Source organism: Notechis scutatus, chromosome 1 (assembly GCF_049901735.1).
Source record: "Notechis scutatus isolate UNSWTSFEM ecotype Mainland chromosome 1, rNotScu1.2, whole genome shotgun sequence".
Lineage (NCBI taxonomy): Eukaryota > Metazoa > Chordata > Lepidosauria > Squamata > Elapidae > Notechis > Notechis scutatus.
The window spans coordinates 61241440-61262970 of NC_142009.1; the positions used below are offsets into that span (position 1 = coordinate 61241440).

The window sequence follows — 21531 nt, forward strand, 5'->3', positions numbered from 1 at the left end:
AAACAGCTCAGTTCTTTTTTTCTCCTCTTTCTTTAATTAGAATAACACTATTTTTTAAAAAAATCTTTCTGATGATATGTAATATGTAGTTTGACCCATAACCTCATGTTATATGTAAAGTCTCTACTTGTAACTCGGTGACCTCTACTGGGTTATTGAGTAATTGCAAGACTTTTTAGACAATTTCCCCCAATCAAGATGCAACATGAGGAGCAAGACTCTTTTAATTTTGATGTATAAGATTCAGATACTGTATAGCTTAGGTTTTAAGCTGGAAAACTCTGCCTTTTCCTAAGAGCCCAGTGAAGAGTAGTTGGATGCAGTTTCACAAGGCCTACTGTCTAAGCCTGTGCAAAACATTCAAATGTTTTTGAATATATATTCTGCCGAAACATTGCTACAACTTTAAAAGCACAACTACAATGATGTGGGAAAATACCCGAACAAAGCTGAATGCCATACATGTAAGTACCCGTGAAAACTTAAGAAAACAAATATATGTATGTATGTATGTATGTATGTATGTATGTATGTATGTATGTATATATGTATATGAATGATATTCAGCTTTTTTTGGGTATTTTCCCACGTCATTATAGTTGTGCTTTTAAATAATGACGTGGGAAAATACCCGAACAAAGCTGAATACCATACATGTAAGTACCCACGAAAACTTAACTAAACATACATACATACATACATACATATATACATATATACATATATACATATATATACATATATATACATATATATACATATATGTATATATATATGCTGAAATGCTCTTTGAAACCCTAATGCATCCATGTCCTTAGAAGGTTGTGTGTATGAGTCAAATAAATAAGAAGATGGTAATCTTCTTACTATCATCTCTAATTATGGTTTTGTGGCAGGTAAAAAATGACAATGATTACTATTATACACGTTCAATTTGTATTTTGTGGACTGATCCCAAAAAACCCCTGTGCTTGCAGGAAAATATTAGGAAGGGGTGGGGGGAATTGCATTTTGTCTAAGATAGCATCTTAGTGAGTAAGATACTAATAACATACAATACAATAAACATAATCAAAAACTGATTAATTCCCTCAAAAGGGGCCTAGCAACAAAAAAAGTACTGACTCTTCTTTTGAAATAAAAACTAATGAGGATGGACAACAGCTAAGGCACATAATTTGGGAACAACACAAGAGTAGGACTTTATGCGTGATTCATAATCAACCTAAGTGATATCAAGGCCTTCCGTATGGGACATGCAGTCAACCTGTCATTGCGCTGGCAATAATAGCCCTTTATCACATACATTTGTACTGATTCTTTTGGGGGAGGATTTACATTTTTTAAAAAAATTATGGCTGCCACTCCATTGTTATCTCAACATATCTCCCTCAGGAAACAATATTATCCAGAGAAATTTTTTTTAAAAAAATGTTTGTATCATCTATTACTATTTTTTTTATTAAAGTAATATCTATAAAATATTATACAATTTACTTTGACAGGATAAGCTGAAATTGTAATATAATAGAGTATCTTTCTTTTCATATTTAATTTTATACACCTATAATTTCTTCTCTTGTTCAGTTTTAAAGAATCAATTACATTTGTGTTTGCTTCAGTCCCTTGGGCATTTTAATTGCTTGTTTCTGAACACGTTCTAACTCTACAGTAGTCGCCAAAATTGTGGAAACCTTTGGTTAAAGTGTCTCCTTATGTATTTTATGCTACCACTACCTGTACAGGGAGATTGTACACTATTCTTCCTGAGATGCAGCAATACTAAATGTATATATCACTTATTTATAAAAAGTTAGTGCAATATTGATGGATTTATGTTCATTTTTTTCTATTAAGAAAAAAATATGAACTTTATCAATATGAAATTTACTGCTATCAACATTTGCGTATTAAGATTATCCACTATTCGGTGATCCTCTTCATTCTTTAACATTGTTCAGTTGTTCAGACTCCATTAATCTATACAGGAAATTATAACTCTTCTCTTCAGTGTATATCACTTATATTTCCTTGTATTGTATTGAATTTGACCTTCTCATGCTAAGTTTGAAAATATGTTTTTGCTGTGCCTTGCTATGGGAATGTACTAAAGGTAGGCAAGCATAGGTAGCAATTGTATGCACAAAAAGGCAATCATTCCACTTTTTGCTTATGAAAACGTTATATCTGAATTCAAAACATAATTATGTGCTCTTTCATTGCAATCTTTTAAAAATGTTGAACTATCCATTTAAAAAATGCATCTGACCTCCTTTATTTAAAAGGTAAGATCTTTCTCTGTAATATGCTGAATTAGCCTCTATGTATCTATCTATATATGTATATATCTATCTGCAGAAGTATATTTTTTTTGAAGAACACAAGACATGGAAGCTTCAGACTGCTAGTGGAAGTAGAGAAAGAGTTTGGTGAGAGGATTTCGACAGACACTAAAAATATCTCCTTGAGGGTATTATTCTGTGGGAATAATATGGGTAATTGGTCCAATCTGTCTTATAACAACAACAAAAAAATACATTTTCACTTGGAAAGTTACTTGTGTTTTTATAAGTCGTAGTTTGTTACTAGGTCATTTTTTTCATAATTTGTGATCTTTAGTTAATAGTTTTTATTGAATAAATTCAAGAAGAACATCCTGTGCTCACATGAATGGAGTTTGTGTTTCTTTTTATATGTTTTAACTACGTTGAAAAATAACCACATATGTGTAAAATACATTGGATAATATAATAAGCCTTTTGTTACATATTCTTCCTGTCTGCATATGATTTTTAGTTTGAACACTTTAATGGCTGTCATAACTATTTATTACGCTCCACCCAATAGTCAAAGTCCTCCAGTTAGATTGCAAAATTACTTCAAAATGTTACACAGAAGATCTATAAAACAATAAAAACAGAAAAGTAAATTAATAAATAGCACTAGAAGATATTATAAAACTATCTAAAGACTTTATCGAATGATAAACTCTTTAAAATTAAAATCTAATTTAAAAAAACCTGTCTGAGAGATAAGAAATGTCTCAGCCTAGAAGGAAAAAAAATAGTGAAGATGCCATGTGGGTCCCTTGGGGAAAGATGTTTCATAAAAATCAGTCCCTGAAAGTTTAGATCAGGCTTGTCCAACCCGCGGCCCACGGGCCGCATGCGGCCCAGGTCGCCTCATAATGCGGCCCAGTGCCCACCCCAACCTTCTGGCAAGAGCCAGTGAGGAGGAGGAGGAGAGACAGGTGCGAGGCGGGGCAAGGCGAGCGCCACGCCAAACAGCAACAGAAAAGGCGGGCGCCGCCTTTGCTGCTTCTGCCCCTGCCCCGCCGCCGCTTCTGCCCCCACCGCCGCCCACCCCACCCCGCCGCCGCCGCTTCTGCCCCTGCCGCCGGCGCCGCTTCTGCCCCCACTGCCGCCGCCACCGCTGCTGCCTTCTGCCCCGCCGCCGCCCGCTTCTGCCCCCGCCGCGCCGCCGCTGCCCTGCTGCCGCTGCCACCGCTGCCGCCGCTTCTGCCGCTGCCACTGCCGCTCTCGCCGCCGCCACCGCTTCTGCCCCCGCCGCCACCCACCGCCGCCGCTGCCCCCCACCCGCAAAATTTGGCGGAAAATTAATAAAAAATAAATAATTTTTAATAAATAATTAATAATAAATAATAAAAATAATTTATAATTTATTATATAATTTTATAATATAATTATTTTATAATAATTTATTATATGTGCGGCCCAAACGAAATTTTCATCTTCTAATGTGGCCCAGGGAAGGTGAAAGGTTGGACACCCCTGGTTTAGATAATGTTTTTTTTAACTCTGAAAAGATTTTTTTAGCAGAAGTTATATTGCTTTTTCTTATATATGTGAAATTTTTCATCAATTTACTTAAAACAGAATTTAATGTCCCCATTTTTTTTTAATGGTGCTTACATTAACTAGTTTCCAATTTTAATGTTTAGTAATGTCATGGCTGAATTTTAAGAGAAGTCTTATTCTTGGTCACACTCTTCAATTCAACTGGTGCTTTAGTTGCTTTTCTGCTTCTGATCTATTTTTTATTATATGTCTTAATAATTGATGTGCATCTCAAAGCATTTTTTTAGTATTCAATGCTATTATTTTTGCATTTCTCTTACATACTTTTATGTTTGTATTTGTCTTCTTTGTACAATGCTTCTTAATTCCACTGTATCTAAAGGAAGCTTTCATTTCCATCATGGCTGCATTGCCACAGTTTGTTAACTACACTCTTTGTCTTTGTTAAATCATTTCTGATCTGCAGCATATAATCTAGATTCTAGATGAAGGCATGTTATTGTGGTTTTGAGTTGACATCAAGCATTCTTGGGATATTTCATCTCCTTTACATTCCCTTTCAAATTTCCTTTTACCAGTCCATTTGTATTTTAAAAGTTTTTTTTTCCCAAAGCCCAGTTATCCTTGAAAATTTACTTAATTTACAGTAAATTAAATTTGATAGCATTCAGTTGGATGTTTCCTGTTATTCAACAGCACTTCCATCTAACATAGGTTTCCGCTAGTTCAATAAAACCAGAAGCTCAATCAAGCAAAGAACTATAATTTCCTCAAAAAAGAAATGTGTACACACACACACACAGAATATGTATGTGTGTATGTATGTATGTATGTATGTATGTATGTATGTATGTATGTAGCAGAATTTTATTAGCTTCTGTAGATCTGCAGCCTGACTTTAGCATTTTTAGTGCACTTTTTAAACCTGGAAAGTGAATATATGTATAAGGAGATAGTTGAAGTGATCCTGCCCTGTTGTTAAATGTGCATGAATTTGCTTACTATTTTACTATCAAAGAGATTTGGGACTGAGATACTTTATCAGAAATTTCCATATGAGAAGACAATTATTTTAAAAATACACATACATAACTGAGCAGGACATATTGGTTCTATATACAGTATTTCATATAACACAAAACTAATCCCAAATAATGCACCTATTATTCAGTGTGGTTTCATCCATGCTGAGAGCATCACCCTTCCTTGGGTGAAAATATGCATCCATATATCAGCATCTTTGAAATATTTCCTTCTTACATATTGGAAAAATAAACATTGATTTTCTTGGATCTACTTTTGCTGACAGCAAGTCCTACGGAATACACCAGGGTGGGCAACTATGGCAACATTATGACCTGTGGACTTCAATTCCTAGAATTCCTGTACCAGCCATGGCATATATTCTCCCATGCAAACCTAATTGTGAAAAAAGCTTTTTCTTTTCTGTCTTCTCTCTTTGCTTTCAAATTGTATATATGCAAGTATTAGCTGTCATATTTGCTTGAGAGAGGTATTTCATTCTGAAGTCTAAAAATACAGCCAGTAATAAATAATGAATTTCTACAGCCATTAGTGCTACTTTCAATCTAATGTATTTTCAGTCACATCTAAGGTGCTAACAAGGAGGTATTGTAGTGATTTTTTAATGAAAACCTCGCATAGAAATGAATAATATCCTCTAGCTAAGCAAGGCAATTAGGTGCCTATTATTCTGTTATACTTACTGATTTGTTAGACATAAAATTATTCTGTACCTCTGAAAGTCTTTTTAAAACAGCCCAATTATAAACCTTTTAACGGAAGGCAACAAATAACTCAATGTAAGAGTGATTCAACTTTTCCAAATCCTCCCTCACATCCTAGGCTGGTAATTTGCAGAGGTATGTTCTACTTTGAGAAGGGCTGATTCAAGAGATTATCAATCAAAAACATTTTTTTTTCTAGGAAAGTATTTTCAATTTGGCACCAACTCATTATGGGAATAATAAATTGTGTGCATGTTCCACTAGAAGATATCTGCCTGTACCACTAGATTGGATAGAATGGGCATGTTTCAGGTCCCTTCTCTAAAATATTGTCATTGGGTGAGACCTAGGCAATGTGCCTTCTTCACAGATGCTCCCACCCTCACCATCAAATCCAACAACTGTTTCATTTTTAACCTTCCAGAAGGTCCTGGAGGCCTTCGTCCCCACAAAATCCTAGACTAGGGTGAGGCTCTAAGCTACTAAATACAAATACTGAACAGAGGAGTAGTTTGATGTTGCTTTTATTGTTCTTTTTGCACTCCGCCCACAGTTATGTACTTATTATAGATAGTCATATAAGTCTTTCCAGAGGAGGATGGAAGAAGAGAGGCAAAACCCATCTGTAAAGCAGGAAGAGAAAGAACCACAACCATAGCAACAGTCAGGAAGGAAACATCTGAGCCCACGAACGGAATGGGGGCATGTTAAGATTTAGCACAAAAAATATTAAATGTTTGAAAAGGTTTGTTTTTTTTTCAATTTCCCCCCCAAATTTTTAGAAGCTGCAGATGAATAAAGCCCTACATGGCATAGGACCAGGCCATTTGTGGGAATGCCTGTCCCCCATTTCTTCTACTCATTTGACTAGACCTAGTAAAGAAGGCATGCTCTGAATCATACATCAAACAATATCATCTTGTTGGACCCTGGAGTTATGCCTTCTACATAAAGAGAAGAAGAATATTAAAAGAAAATAAGCCACGTGAAATGGAAGGCTTTTGTGGATTCTGCTTACTTGTGAACTCTCTCTCTCTCTTTCCCTCCCCTCCCCTCACACACACAAAGACACATATGCACCTACACACAACAACTGCCCAACCTGTTAATGACCATTTGTTTGGAAAGTTACATGGATCACTCCTCCAATCTCCAATAAAGATTTGATTGCTTTTTCCCCTTATCCTGGACCTTTATGGTTTTTTTCCCAGCCAAAAGCTGAACTCTACTAGATCAGCAAGATAGAGTTCTGTAACTGAAAATCCAATTTCTACCTTCTAGAGTTGTTATTATTATCAGTCCAATCTAAATTACAAATCTTAGTATTTCCTAGTGGTCTCCCATCCAAATCTATGAGAACCAATCCTCTTGAGATCAACCAACGCTGACTATGTCCTCTTATCCATGCAGTATAATGTTCTACATTCAACAAAACCTGTGTGGGATGAATCATAAACCACCCAACTAGGGCATGGAAATCTCTGTTCACGTTACCACAAAATTAAAATCAATGATTTTGGGACAATTACTCTCTTGCAGATGAACATATTTCCCAGAGCTGTTTGGTTTAGAAAAGTGTCATATCATCCCAAACCTTTCTTTGATTATAAGTGCATTATAAATATACCTAATAATTATTCACCCCTTTTTATTTGCAGTGCAGCAAGAAAAGAAACTACATAAAAATATAACATATACGAACCTTTGCTAAGTCATTTTACTAATGCAACTATATTTACTTTTGTGCATTTCTGCAGTTTTGTGCATTTCTTCATAAGAAAATGCCACTGAATTCTTAGTAAGCATATTTAGGGTGATAATCTTCACATAGAAAATGAAATTAGGAGTATTTAGTGAGGCCAGAAAAAATCCGGATACAACACATTCAATACAGGAAACCAGCTAGTCATGTCTTTTTGCAAAATATGCCATTTTCTTCTTTCCTCCAAATTTCTGTCCCTTCCCCCATCAGCCAATCCTTCAAGTCCAATGAGCAAGTTTTGCCATTATTCAAATAGTTTATGTGGCTCCTCATTCTTAAGAGGCCTTTTTCTGTAAGTGTCAGGACTTTCCTAAATATGTTTGCTCTTTCTATTGGACTGCAAAAATAGCACTATTTTTAATACCAAAGCATCTTCGAATACCATAAGTTTACAATTCTTATTTGATTTGGACTCATAATGCTTAATTGAGCATTATGAATAAACTGAATAAGGTGCATGAAATAAACTTGCAATTAACCTAAGTGTTTGAGATGTTTCTAATTTTATTAGTGCTAAACTTAGAGAAGAATAATTATTTTAAAATGTACAATTGTTGCATTTAGGTAGACAAAACATTTTCTTCAAATGAGAACTTGTGAAGGGGCTGGGATTATCTCATATCTGCTGATAAGAATAAGCAGTGCAAATGACTATAGATATTTGGGCAACAAAGCCTGGATCTTTTGACATGAAGGCATGGAAGAAGTTCATTGTCTGATGAATTTTTGTAAGATCTAAGCAGGACTTTCTCTTTTCTTTTTTTCCTCTAATTATCTTTTCCCTTTGCCTCATCTCCATCCAGTTTTTCACACACTCGTTTGCTTTTCTTTCTCAGGGAGTGACCCCCATCTCCATTAGAAGGAGAGTTGTGTTGGGTCTGTCATATATTCCTTTTGAAGGAGACATAGTTAGTGTATACGAAAGAAAATGTCTGGTATATGGAGATGTAATTTTATAAGTAATTGATTCATTGCAATTATTGTATGTATGTGGGTATCTATCATTTATCTCACATTTAGTGGATTGGGTTCTAGAAGTGGTTTTAACTTGAGTTGGCAACCCAAGATTGACAAGATGGGGAACTGAGCATGGCACAGGAGTTTCATATGTGGTTTTAATTATCTGTCTACCAGGTGAGGGTCATTTAACTTTCCTGAATATAAAAGCTAGGGTACAACGAGGTAACTGGCTGATATACACATTCATCAATAAAAGCTTAGCAATTCACAACACACTTGGCCTGCAAACCTGCTCTGTTCTTGTCAGTTCTAAACATTCATTTATTTCAGACAGTGTTAATGCTTGCAAAGCTTATCTTACATTGCAGAATCCAATCTTACACATGTTTATGCTGAAGTGAAAACAGTCCTATTACCATTCTCAGGCATTGTCCGAATGCCAGATGCTCTCCATGTAAATTCCCAGAAAACTGCATTACTTCAATATTCTTGCAATGACGTATATTTCTAACAATATGCATTTAGAAAAAGATAGGACAATATTCATATAGATTTGTCAACAGCTGGTGGCCATGTTAGTTAACCCATGGTCATAGGCAGGACATCTGAAAGAAACAAAGAAAGTGGGGGGAAAAAAAGGCCAATGTAAGCATGCATAGTGAGAGGTGAAGACAGGATGGAGTCCTGGTCCTTAGCTTTCAGACACTGATGAGCCATGAACAAGTGCAAAGCAGTGATAGAAAAACTCTTCCTTCCTTCCTTCGACTTGATATGGACAAGGTTGTGAAGCAAAGGGCTCACCCATCCCTCTCAACAATGGACTTAGGAAAGTATTTGCATATACTAATGTATATCTAGAGTTATAAAGTTAAAAAAATAACATAAAGAGAATGGGGGTGATGACAGCAACAATACATACTCATGGGGTCTCCGATTTCAAGAATCCTTTTTTTTGCCAAATACCAGTCTCTGCTGCCAATTTATACAAATTCCCCAATAATCAGTGAAACTGTCTAATCAGAAAATTATTGCTAAGAAAAACTGGGCCTGTTTATGACAAGGACTCTAGGGACAAGTCTCACCCTTTAGAAACTATCTTTTTTATTATTGTTTTGCTAGTCATTTGCACCAATTTCACATTCCTTTTTGATGATACAACTGCAATTCATCAGCAAAAAACAGCAGAATCAACTAATCCATTGGGGAAAAACATTTTTCCCATTTTCATATTAGTAAGTAATAATTACAGGATTTCTTATGCTACAGAAGTAGCCTCAGGTGTTCTCTTGGGCAGTGAGGCCCAAAGCAAAGGACAGAAGAAAAGAAACCCAGTACATTATTGGGCAGCTAAGCCTAAAGGCAGGTCTGGAACTCAACCAAAGTCACAGGCAGGAATGTGGATCCAAAGTCTGTCCTAGACTCAAACTAGTAGAAGTCTAATACTGTAATGCAGGAAGGTCTCAGTTTACAGAATAGGTACCAAACACAAAACAATAACTCTTATTTCAGCACTAGGTTATTGCAAAGTGAAAGATTATATTCCAGTTTGCAATGTCCAATGCAGACTCAACTCAGCTAATTAGACAGTTCATTTATAAATAAACAATTGCTCTCAAGCAAATCCATTAGTCTTCTCTTTGGATAAGCATATCTCCATTGAGCAGCTCCCGGGCTTTGTCTTCATACGCTTCTATACACTCAGGAGCTTGTATAGCTAATCATTTATTTGGTCTACATCAGAGTCTGAGACCAGATGCTTAGGCTTCTGAGAAGAGGCTTCTATTAGCCAGCCTTGGGCAGATTCTATCCTCAGATATTCCTGTATCTGAGCTTCATCCATTGGGGATTAATCCACCGTGGATTTTCCCAAAGGTGCTTTTTCAAAAAGCAACTGAACTTTCACATGTTTTCCCCTTGAAGACGTTTTGCTTTTTATCCAAGAATCTTCTGATGGCCGTTCTGGACAGAGAGGACTGCTGATTTGAAAGAGGGGGTCAAAGAGGCCATCTATGTTAAAATTGAACAGCCCTCTCTCAAAAGTGAGGGAAGGATACGACACCACCCATCTCCTGTTTACAACACAAAGTTATTTCAGCAGTTCTAAGAAGGTTCTGCACCCATTTGCACTATTCAGGTGATCCCAGGGCACAGATAACCCTCCAGGTGGCTTCAATGACTCTGAGAGTGCTAACAACCAGATTGACTGCAAGGAATATAAATCTTCCATTCTCCACCATTCAATCAGAACTGAAGAAGCTTCCTGGATGAGAAGTGAAACTTATAGGGAAACAAACAAGAAAGTCCAGTTGCCTTTTGAAAAATAACTTTTGGGAAAACCATGGATGACTGAGAATCTCCATGGACATTTGTGACAGGGATTTGTGTCTTGAGGTTAATGGCTAATTGGGAACATCTTGGGGGAGAGGGTTAAAAAAAAGTCAAACTGTCAACTGCAACTACAGGATCAAAGCTCTGTCACCTCCTAACATGCAGTGTGATACTTTTGACCCCCTCCCTCCCCACCTCTACCATAGATGCCCATTTGGCTAACTAAAAGGTTGGCACTTGTTGACTTTGGCCTCTGCCCTGGTAAGTCCTTATAAAACCCTTTGCTGTTCTTTATAATAATTCAGCTCTCTTTACAAAGCTTTGAAGACAAGTGAAAAAAAAATAAAGATAGGTAGGATGACAGTTGGTGAAGCTGTACTTATAACTGCACTTCTCAGTTCAAGCTTTGTCTCCTCAGCCCACTCCGAATGGCACACAGATACTAGCTGTCCTTACTAAAGTCTATAAACAGCCACAGTTCCGCCCGTTTCTACCAATCCTCATTCTTTTTCTTCCACAGCAAGCATGCATTTGGTATGGAGGAAGCTGGATAAGTGTTAGTACAGTTCCATTACAAATTACAACTTTTTCCTACACTCAAGCAATCGGGCACGTGTTGTATGTGAAGGTAGACAGCTTAAGAACAAAATGGTTCACAGTCTATCAGCAAGTTTGCTTCCCTCGAGGATTCAATTGCCTGACTATTATTTCCTGATATTGTGCTTACGTTTCTGGTTCTAGAAATGGGTTTTTTTTTCTTTTTTCTCTCACTTCCTTTATTGAAAGAAGGACAGGCACTTGGGGAAGCAGTTTGCTGATTTTCTCTCATCTGCAAGAGAACATTTAGCTAAAGGGATTTTCATTTATGGCTCTTTTTCTGAGACCAGCCTTATCTTTTCCTAAACCTTCTAAGCAAAATTCCTCCTAGAAAGCACTTTCAGCTTTTCTGTGGCATTAAGAAAGTCCAGTTGAAATGAATATCTAAAACAAGTCTCATACAGACCCAGATTACTAAAGTTTCTAAATTCATACTAAGTGCAACATCAGATTCTCCAGCATTCTTATCCGCTGTATGCATACAACACAATCCTATGATATACATCGTTTCTCAACCTTGGGAACTTTAAGATGTCTGAACTTCACTCCCAGAATTCCCCACCATAGACTGGCTAGGGAATAGTGGGAATTGAAATGCACACATCTTAAAGTTCCCAAGGTTGAGAAATACTAGACATACAAAGATTTTTTTTTTCCACAACCTGTTGCCTTCTCTGAGAATTTTTGAAAGCATGGCTCCTGCTAATATATCTGGAGAATACTAGTGTGAGAAAGACTACTATTAACTAATCACATGAAGCTGTATTTATAACTGCACTTCTCAATTCAAAGCTTGTCCCATCAGACCCTGTGAAAGACACACACATACTGTCATGAACCTAAATTATCTCTTCAGCGAGGAATGACTTCAACATCTGGGGCTGAGGCTGTCTGTCTTAAAAAGAACTGGATAATGGAGGACCTACCAGGAGATACATGTATGTCAAAGAAAGCAATATGGAGCACAGAGTGTTTTAATCAACAGTCCTTTTATACAAATGCTGATATTGCATGCATGTTGAAAAGGGTGGAACTTACATCAAAATACTATACTCCCTTCACCATCTCGTCAATTTTGTCTTTCTCTTCCCATTGATGCAACTGGACCTGACAATTGTTAATACAGGAACTGACCATTGTTAATACACTCATGTATTGAAGAGAGAGATTGAAGAGAGCTTAACAGATAACAGATAATCAGAGTTGGAAGGGACCTTGTAAGTCATCTAGTCCAACCCCCTGCCCAAACGGGAGACCCTACACCATTTCTGACAAATGGCAGTCCAATCTCTTCTTGAAAGTCTCAAGTGATGGCGCTCCCACAACTTCCAAGGGCAAGATTGGTTAATTGTTCTCACTGTCAGAAAGTTTCTCCTTATTTCCAGGTTAAATCTCTCCTTGTTCAGTTTCCATCCATTATTCCTTGTCTGGCCTACAGGTGCTTTGGAAAATAGCTTGACCCCTTCCTCCCTGTGGCAGCCCCTCAAATATTGGAAGACTGTTATCATGTCTCCCCCGGTCCTTCTCTTTACTAGACTAGCCAAGCCCAGTTCCTGCAACCGTTCATTGTATGTTTTAGCCTCCAGTCCCCTAATCATCCTGGGTGCTCTTCTCTGTACTTTTTCTAGAGTCTCAACCTCTTTTTTATAATGTGGTGAGCAAAACTGGATGCAGTACTCTAGGTGTGGTCTTACTAAGGCTTTATAGAGTGGTATTAGTACCTCACTTGATCTTGATTGTATCCCTCGGTTAATACAATTTAGGATTGCATTAGCTTTTTTAGCTGCTGCTGCACACTGCTGGCTGGTTGTCCACTAAGATCCCTCTCACAGTTACTGCTATTGAGCCTGGTTTCACCCAGTCTATATGTGTACTTTTGGTTTTTCTTGCCTAAGTGTAGGACTTTACTTTTCTCTACATTGAATTGCATTTTGTTAGATATGGCCCAGTGTTCTAGTCTGTCAAGAGCCATCTGGATCTTGAGCCTATCTTCTTGGGTGTTAGCTATTCCTGCCAGCTTAGTATCAACTGCAAATTTGGTAAGTTCCCCTTCTATTCCCTCATCTAAGTTGTTAATGAAGATATTGAAGAGTACTGGGCCTAAGACTGAATCTTGTGGCACCCCACTGCTTACTTCCCTCCATGTAAACTTAGACCCATTAAGGACTACTCGTTGAGTATGGTTTGCCAGCCAGTTGTGAGTCCATCTATTCCACAAAAAGGACATCTATTTTTTCGGCTTGATTGGGTGGCCTATAATATACACCTATGGCCATGTCATTCTTTTTTTCTTTTATATTGACCCATATGCATTCTAGGAGGTTTTCATCTTTGGTTTCATGCATTTCTGTAGCAATTTTGTGGTCCTTTACATACAGTGCAACTCCACCTCCTCTTTTATGGGGTCTGTTTTTTTTTAAATAGTTTGTATCCTTCTACCAGTATGTTCCAGTCATGGGTTTCATCCCACCAAGTTTCTGTTATTCCAACTATATCATATTTACCTTCATGTATTCTTAGTTTGAGTTCACCCTGTTTGTTCCCCAGACTTTGTGCATTTGTATATAGCACTTGAGATCTTTATGTCTGACACAGTGTTTACTGTCTCCATAACCTGTGTTGTGCATGCCTGCCCCTACTTTCTTGCTACCTGTTTGATTAATGCACTTGGTATGGCACTCACTATTAAATACTTGGTTTTGGTTGGCATCAAGGTTGATAATCTTACCTGCACAAACATCTATTTTGCGTGCACTGGTATCCTTATTAGTTTTAGGTTGCTGGGGACAGAAATGTTCTGAATCCATTAATTCTCTTTTTTCGTACGTTTCTTGTACTATTAGAATTTTGAGCTTATCCCTTAAACCTAAATGTGGGAAGATTTGGGAGCAATAAAAGGAAACACATATTTGTACAATATGCAATTAAGCTCTGAAATATGCTGCGAACAGCCAAAGTTAAACTAATTCAGATAGTTTAAAATGTACAAATAAACAGATAATTATCAGTTGCATCTAATCCTCATGACAGTATATTATTTCTAAATTCAAAGGCAGAAGTATCTTTCAGTAGCAACTCTCAAGGAGCAAGAATAGAGGATTATTGATCTTGTGTTTCACTTATGAGTTCCCTGGATATACATGGTATGACATTGAATGTTGAATTAGATGAATCTTTGGTTTAATCCTTCAGGGTATTTCTGTACCTGCTAGCAAGTCTATCAAATACTCATGGCCTGGCTATACTCATTCACAATTGCATATAGATCACTACAATGTAATTAAATATGCCAAATGTTGTCATCTCTGTAAACATTGGTGTAGTTTGGGTTCCAGGTGACTCTGGACTGTATATAATATGAATAATAAATAAATTGGTTGGCAGATACTTAGCTTTGGTGACTTGTAATGATAGCCTCAATCCTATGATATACATTGGTTCTCAATCTTGGGAACTTTAAGATGTCTGAACTTCACTCCCAGAATTCCCCACCATAGAATGGCTATGGAATAGTGGGAGTTGAAATACACACATCCTAAAGTTTCCAAGGTTGAGAAGCACTAGACATACAAATAACTTTTCCCCACAACCTGCTGCCTTTTCTGAGAATTTTTGAAAACATGGCTTACTTTTCTACTAATATATCTGGACAATACTAGTGTGAAAAGTACTCATGGACTTGCTATACTCATTCATAATTGCATATATATGTTGTCATCTCTGTAGTTTGGGTTTCAGGTGATTCTGGACTATATATAACAGGGGTCCCCAACCTTGGCAACTTTAAGACTTGTGGACTTCAACACCCAGAATTTTGGGAGTTGAAGTCCACAAGTCTTAAAGTGCCAAGGTTGGAGAGCCTTGGTATATAATATGAATGTTAAATAAATTAGTTGGCAGATACTTAGCTTTAATGAGTTGCAATGATAACCTCAAGGTTAGTTTTTTGTAATGTGTTCTTTTTTAAAAAAAAAACAATTTTATTGGTTTTTAAAGACAAACAAAAACAAACAAAACATAAAAACATCAAGCTTTCTTTCATAAATGTACAAGCAGTGTGTCGGTTGGTTTACAAATTTTTTGTGCATCCATTTCATAGTCTCAATTACTGTTACATTGCATACTAACTCATATTATCAATCAAAAATTGAATACCCTAGTATCACCATTAATCAATCATTTGACTATAATTTTGTTCATTCATACTTTGTGAGATAACTATTATTTACTTAGTTTATTTTATAACAATTCATATAACCCTCCCAAATCTATTCTAAAAACATTTTATAGATATGATAACAAAAAAAGAAATACATCTTTATATGTTCATTATTTTCTAAAATTCTAAGTACTCTATTATTGTATTTTATTATCTAACCATTGATAGAAAAGATCCCAAATTTTATAAAATTGTTTATCTTCTTGTTCTCTAATTTCAAATGTCAATCTACTCATTTCAGCACATTCCAATATTTCCTTAATAATTTCCTCCTGTGATGGCATTTTCTCATTTTTCCAATTTTTAGCAAATACAATCCTAGCCGCTGTTAATACATTTACAATCAAATATTTTAAATCTTTACTGTATGTATCAGGTAAAATTCCCAATAAAAATATCTCTGGTTTCAAGTCTATATGTTTCTTTGTCATTTTTTCCAACCACATGCGGATTTTAGTCCAGTATTTTCTAGCGTGTAATGTGTTCTTGAAGACCACCTGGAAACTGCAGCTAACCCAGGTGGTAAGCAACACTCCTTTGAGAATCACTTAACTCTGTGTTGAAAGTTCTTCTCTGATTGCTAATTGCTTTTTGAGCACAGTACAAGACACACCTTACATGACTGCCAAGTTATATCTACTGAAGTCTGCCTTGCACTGTTAAATCATCAGAAAGACAACTGTAGTGGTTTCTTCTGTGATTATGATTATGTTGACATCAGTGATTAATTCTGTTTTGCCCATGTTTATTGAACAAATCAGCTCACTGAAATAATTTGATAGTGATAAAAACATACTTTCCCCCCAAACCTTTTGAAGTTTTCATGTGTTAATCTTCAGTTTTAGGGTGTCTTGTTCCTAATTAGGTTTTTAAATGACATTTCTTCATGGCACCTGAAGGGACTGGTGGATGTGATTATGGAGAGAACATGTAGAATGTTTCTGATCATAAATAACAAATGTAGAATTATCTTCTTTTGAGGCCATTGCAATCATCATATGGTTAAGGATTTTCTAACATGATGACCTACAGGTGTCACAAAATCATAGAATGTAAGGGTTGGATGGGATCTTCGAGATGGTAGGATCCAATCCACTGCCAAGTGCAGAAATCAGCTACTATAGTGTCCTTGTCAGATGGCCTTTCAGCTTCTTTGTTGGATTGCAATTCCCATTGAACTCAATGGGACTCCAGTGAGAGACAAGGGCCTCCTTTAAATATGACATGAGTGCAGTCTGCAATAAAGTATCTATAAACTATAATTTAAAATCCATCTACTCCTGCTATCAGTGAAATGACAAATTAAATGTATTACTGCTTCCATGCCTACTTAATCCACTGGGTCAAGATTTTCCTGCCTTGTGGAAAAGATGGCCCAACCCTAGAAGAATCTGATATCAAGGTAAACCGTAGAAACAAATTACTTGAGTCAGAAGATCATGCTGTCTTTCAAGACATCATTTCTCGTACATCTCACTCAGAACTCATATTATCATATTATTATTATTGTGTGTATAACAATCCAACTCATAAATAAATATTTCATTTGGCCATTCTGATTACTACAGTTCAGCATCCTCAAAAGCTGTCTTGAGCCATTACTTCCTGTAGACACGAATAAGATTTGCTGTGTGTGAAGCCCTGGACATCCATTTTCTTATTTGATACTTCTTCTAATATAATGCAGCTATGACCCATGACATCCAAATATTATAGGCCTTAATTTGAGTGAATTGGAGTTCAATTCATGTTCTGCATTTAAATAAGTTTCTAGATTGTATAATATCTCAAGACTTAAAAGGGACACTTAACATCAAAAATATAATAAAAAAAATACAACAAAGAATGTTCTTCCTGCACCAACTCAAAAAGCTCAAACTGCCCAAGGAACTGATGATACAGTTCTACAAAGGAATTATTAAATTTGCACCTCTATAACTGTCTGGTTTGGTACTGCAACTAAACCAAACAGATACAGACTTCAATAGATGGTTAGAACTGCAGAAAAAACAATTGCTACCAGCCTGTAGACCTGTATACCGCATGAGCCAAAGAGAGAGCTGGAAAAATATCTACAGATCCCTCACATCCTGGACTTAAACTGTTTCAACTTCTCCCCTCATGATGATGCTATACAGCATTATACACCAAAACAACTAGACACAAGGACAGTCCCCCCCCCGCCCCCCCATGTCATCACTCTGTTAAACAACTAATTTCCACCACACTATCTAGTATGGCTTCTTATGACTATAGCTTAGTTGCTTATATCATATAATTTATATTGTTTTGTTTAGTGTGCTAGTATGATTTATGTTGGTTGCTTATTTAGTATTCTATGACTTTCACTGAGTGTTGTATCTTATGATTTATGATGAATGTAATTTATGATTATGATCATGATTTATCACTTGTTGCTTGTATGTACAGTGAGAGCTTATACACCGGAGACAAATTCCTTGTGTGTTCAATCACACTTGGCCAATTTATTGGCCAATAAAGAATTCTATTTTGGTCCCTGTTTATGTGCATCTTACTAAACAAATATGTCCTACATCAAGAATATATTAGTTTCCATAATTAAAGATGCCCCTGAAAGATGCTGTACCATTTGAATGAATAACTACTTGAAAGTGTTTCATGTATTACCAAAGTTAAGGCAATGTAGTGGATCTAATCTGAATTTGTGATTTGTGGCTCTCACCGTTTGCCCTTTTCAATGTCCTGGCTGTTCCTGGGGCAGACATTTCAAAAGAACATCTACAGTTTATAAAGCTGAACTTTAGGACAGGACGGGAAGCAAAATATCACCAGAATCTCAGCAACAGTAAACATTCCATGGCCTGTTTTCCACTGGGGATAACTGTGCCATAAGGGTGGGATGCCTTCTGTTTGTTCCACAGTGCCTGCTTCTTTGAAGAAACTGTCAGTGTCTGTAGTGTTTATGGTAAGGCTAAAATATGGACAGTTCAGAAAGCCTTGATGACATAACTCTAAAGGAATGCATGGAAAATCGTTTAAATATTGCCTGTACATTTGAACTGCTTAGGCTTAGAGGCAATGTAACTCTCTTTCTCTGTATGTTTAGGTTAAGATCAATGGATGACTGGGAGATAATGACCTTCGCAATGTCTTTATTTTGAGACTGCCCATGTTTGTCATCCAGATGCTAACAGAAAAGAAGTCCTGACACTGCATCAATTTGAATCTTCTTTCCTTAGTTTCTCTTAAGACTCAGCAATTAAAAAAACTAATATGTATACGACAAGATTCTCTAATGCACAAAAGTGTAATGAATTAAAATTGATGGTAAATTATTCCAATTCTGTATGTATTGGAGCAATCAAAGCAATTTGTTCTAACTCCATCTGCAGCTTGAAATCATGAGTTTTTAAAGATAAATACACATACATACCCTCCACTTAGAGTCAAACAACCTACTCTCCCAAAAACAATTTGGTTTCAGGAAAAAATTGTCCTGCAACCTACAACTCCTACACCGCAAAAACATATGGACTACTCTACCCGACCAGGGTAAAGCAATAGACGCAATTTACATAGACTTCTGCAAAGCCTTTGATTCAGTGGTACATGACAAACTACTGTTAAAACTAAACTCTTATGGCATTTCCAGATCCCTTCATAAGTGGATTACTGCCTTCCTGTCAAACAGGCAACAAATAGTTAAAATAGGAAATGCCCTATCAAATCCTGTTAACAGCGGTGTCCCCCAAGGGAGCGTTGTAGGACCCACACTCTTTATACTCTATATAAATGACCTTTGTGATCACCTTTTTAGCAACTGCGTCCTCTTTGCGGATGATGTAAAACTATTCAACACCACCGACAATGCTACTGTTCTTCAAAGTGACCTTGATTATGTGTCTGAATGGTCAAACATTTGGCAACTCCAAATCTCGACCAACAAATGCTCTGTCCTACACATTGGTAAAAAAAAAATCAGTTCACCAAATACAAGCTAGGCAGATATGATCTTGTTGATGACCCTCACTCTGCAAGGACCTCGAGTACTCATATCTATTGAGTCTGGAATACTCTACCTGACTCTGTGGTTTCTTCTCCAAACCCCAAAAACTTTAACCTTAGACTGTCTACTATTGACCTCACACCTTTCCTAAGAGATCTGTAGGGGGCATACATAAGCGTACCAATGTGCCTACCGTCTCTGTCCTATTGTTTCTTTTTATTTTTCTTATATGTATCCATTTCATGTATTCATAACTATGTTTATACTTATACCTGTTATCTTATAATCACTTGACAAAATAAATAAAATAAAAATAAAAATAAATAAAATTATCTAAGCACTAGAGCTCACTGTAACAGTATTGCCAAAACGGCATTAAGAGTTGTAAATCTAATCTTACGAAGATTCTCCTCTGGAAATATTGAATTGCTAACTAGGGCATTCAGAACTTTTGCTAGACCAATACTCGAATACAGCTCATCTGTCTGGAATCTGCACTGTATGCTGGACACTAATACAATTGAGTGAGTCCAGAAGTATTTCACGAGAAGAGTACTACACTGCTCTGCTCGCAACAGAATACCCTATACCACCAGGCTTGAAATTTTGGGCTTGGACAATCTTGAACTTATGCCGCCTACGATTGGACTTAAGCGTAGTACACAAAATTATCTGCTACAATGTCCTACCAGTCAATGACTACTTCAGCTTCAACCGCAACAATACAGGAGCACACAACAGATACAAACTCAATGTTAACCGCTCCAAACTTGATTGCAGAAAATACGACTTCAGCAACAGAGTGGTCAATGCCTGGAATGCACTACCTGACTCTGTTGTTACATCCTCAAACCCCCACTCCTTTAACCTCAAACTATCCACTATTGACCTCACCCCATTCCTAAGAGGTCTGTAAGGGGTGTGCATAAGTGCACCATGGTGCCTCTCGTCCCTGTCCTATTGTCCACATTTATTTGCTACAATGTACCTATTTCCTGTATTCTTACTCATGTTTATACTTATACGTATTATCTTGTAAGCGATTGACAAATAAAATAAAATAAATAAAATAAAATAAATAAAAGTGAAAGTATAGATCAAATTATGAATGAAGGGGCTAGGTGTATGTCATAAAATATGAATTGGTGTTATTCATATTTATTCTAAGTTGCATACCAGATGGCCAAGTCTCTTGCAAGATTATCTGGGATTCCTTTGAGCAGTGAGCTGAAATAAACAGGATGGAAATTAACAAGGAGAAATTTATGAAAAATGAAAAGCATAAGTATAGAATGGTAAAGATCTGATCTAACAGTAACACAGTACTGAATTTGGTGTCTCTATCAAGCACAAGTTAAACCTGAGCCAGAAGTGCAGTGCGGCTACTATCTTGGAATCCATTAAGAGAGCAGGTCATAAGAAATAATAACTTCTAATGTACTATACTTTTCACTATACTTAGGTCACACTATACTTAGAATATTGGGTCCACTTCTGGATACTGTAGGTAAAAATAGATGAAATAAAATGAGTTCAGAGGACGATTTCCAAGATAAGAAAGCAAGCCCTATGATGAATGGTTAAAGGATCTGACTATGTTTATGCTACAGGAAATAAGAATAGAGATGAATATTTGAAGGGCTATCTCACTAAAAAGGGAATGGACTTACTCTTTTACTGGAACCAATGGGTTAAAAAGTAGAGATAGATGTCAAGAGGAACCTCTTGTCCTAAAAAGCAATCAGTCAATGGAACACACTACTACACTAGATAAGCAGAAGGAAGAATGACATAATAATCAGATTCATACATTTTTAAAAAAATGTCTGATCAGATAACAAACTTGAAATTTGGAAAAATGAGCTTAATGCATTTGCACCATATTTCCAGGCAACCTGGTGCCCATAATATAGCCCTGTGGAGGACATACATCCTTTTATTAGAAAATAACAAATCTTCCTAGGATCAAATATATGGGAACCTTTCTAAAGAATTAATACACAGATATAAATGCAGAGCATGACAAAGGATATTCTCCTTGGCTTGATGACAATAAATAGAAATGCTTAAAATGTATGGCTTTTTAGGCCTATTTTGGTTTAATATGTTTT

General features: G+C 36.5%; 1 long non-coding RNA gene across 1 annotated transcript in view; it reads right to left on the reverse strand.

The window, feature by feature from the left end:
• The window catches only part of LOC148132819 (uncharacterized), a 45906-nt gene that overhangs the window by 15788 nt on the left and 8587 nt on the right, over positions 1-21531 (reverse strand). The window contains exon 2 of the long non-coding RNA XR_015749538.1: positions 8705-8893. This is a non-coding gene — a long non-coding RNA (uncharacterized LOC148132819). The remainder of the gene's footprint in view (positions 1-8704; positions 8894-21531) is intronic.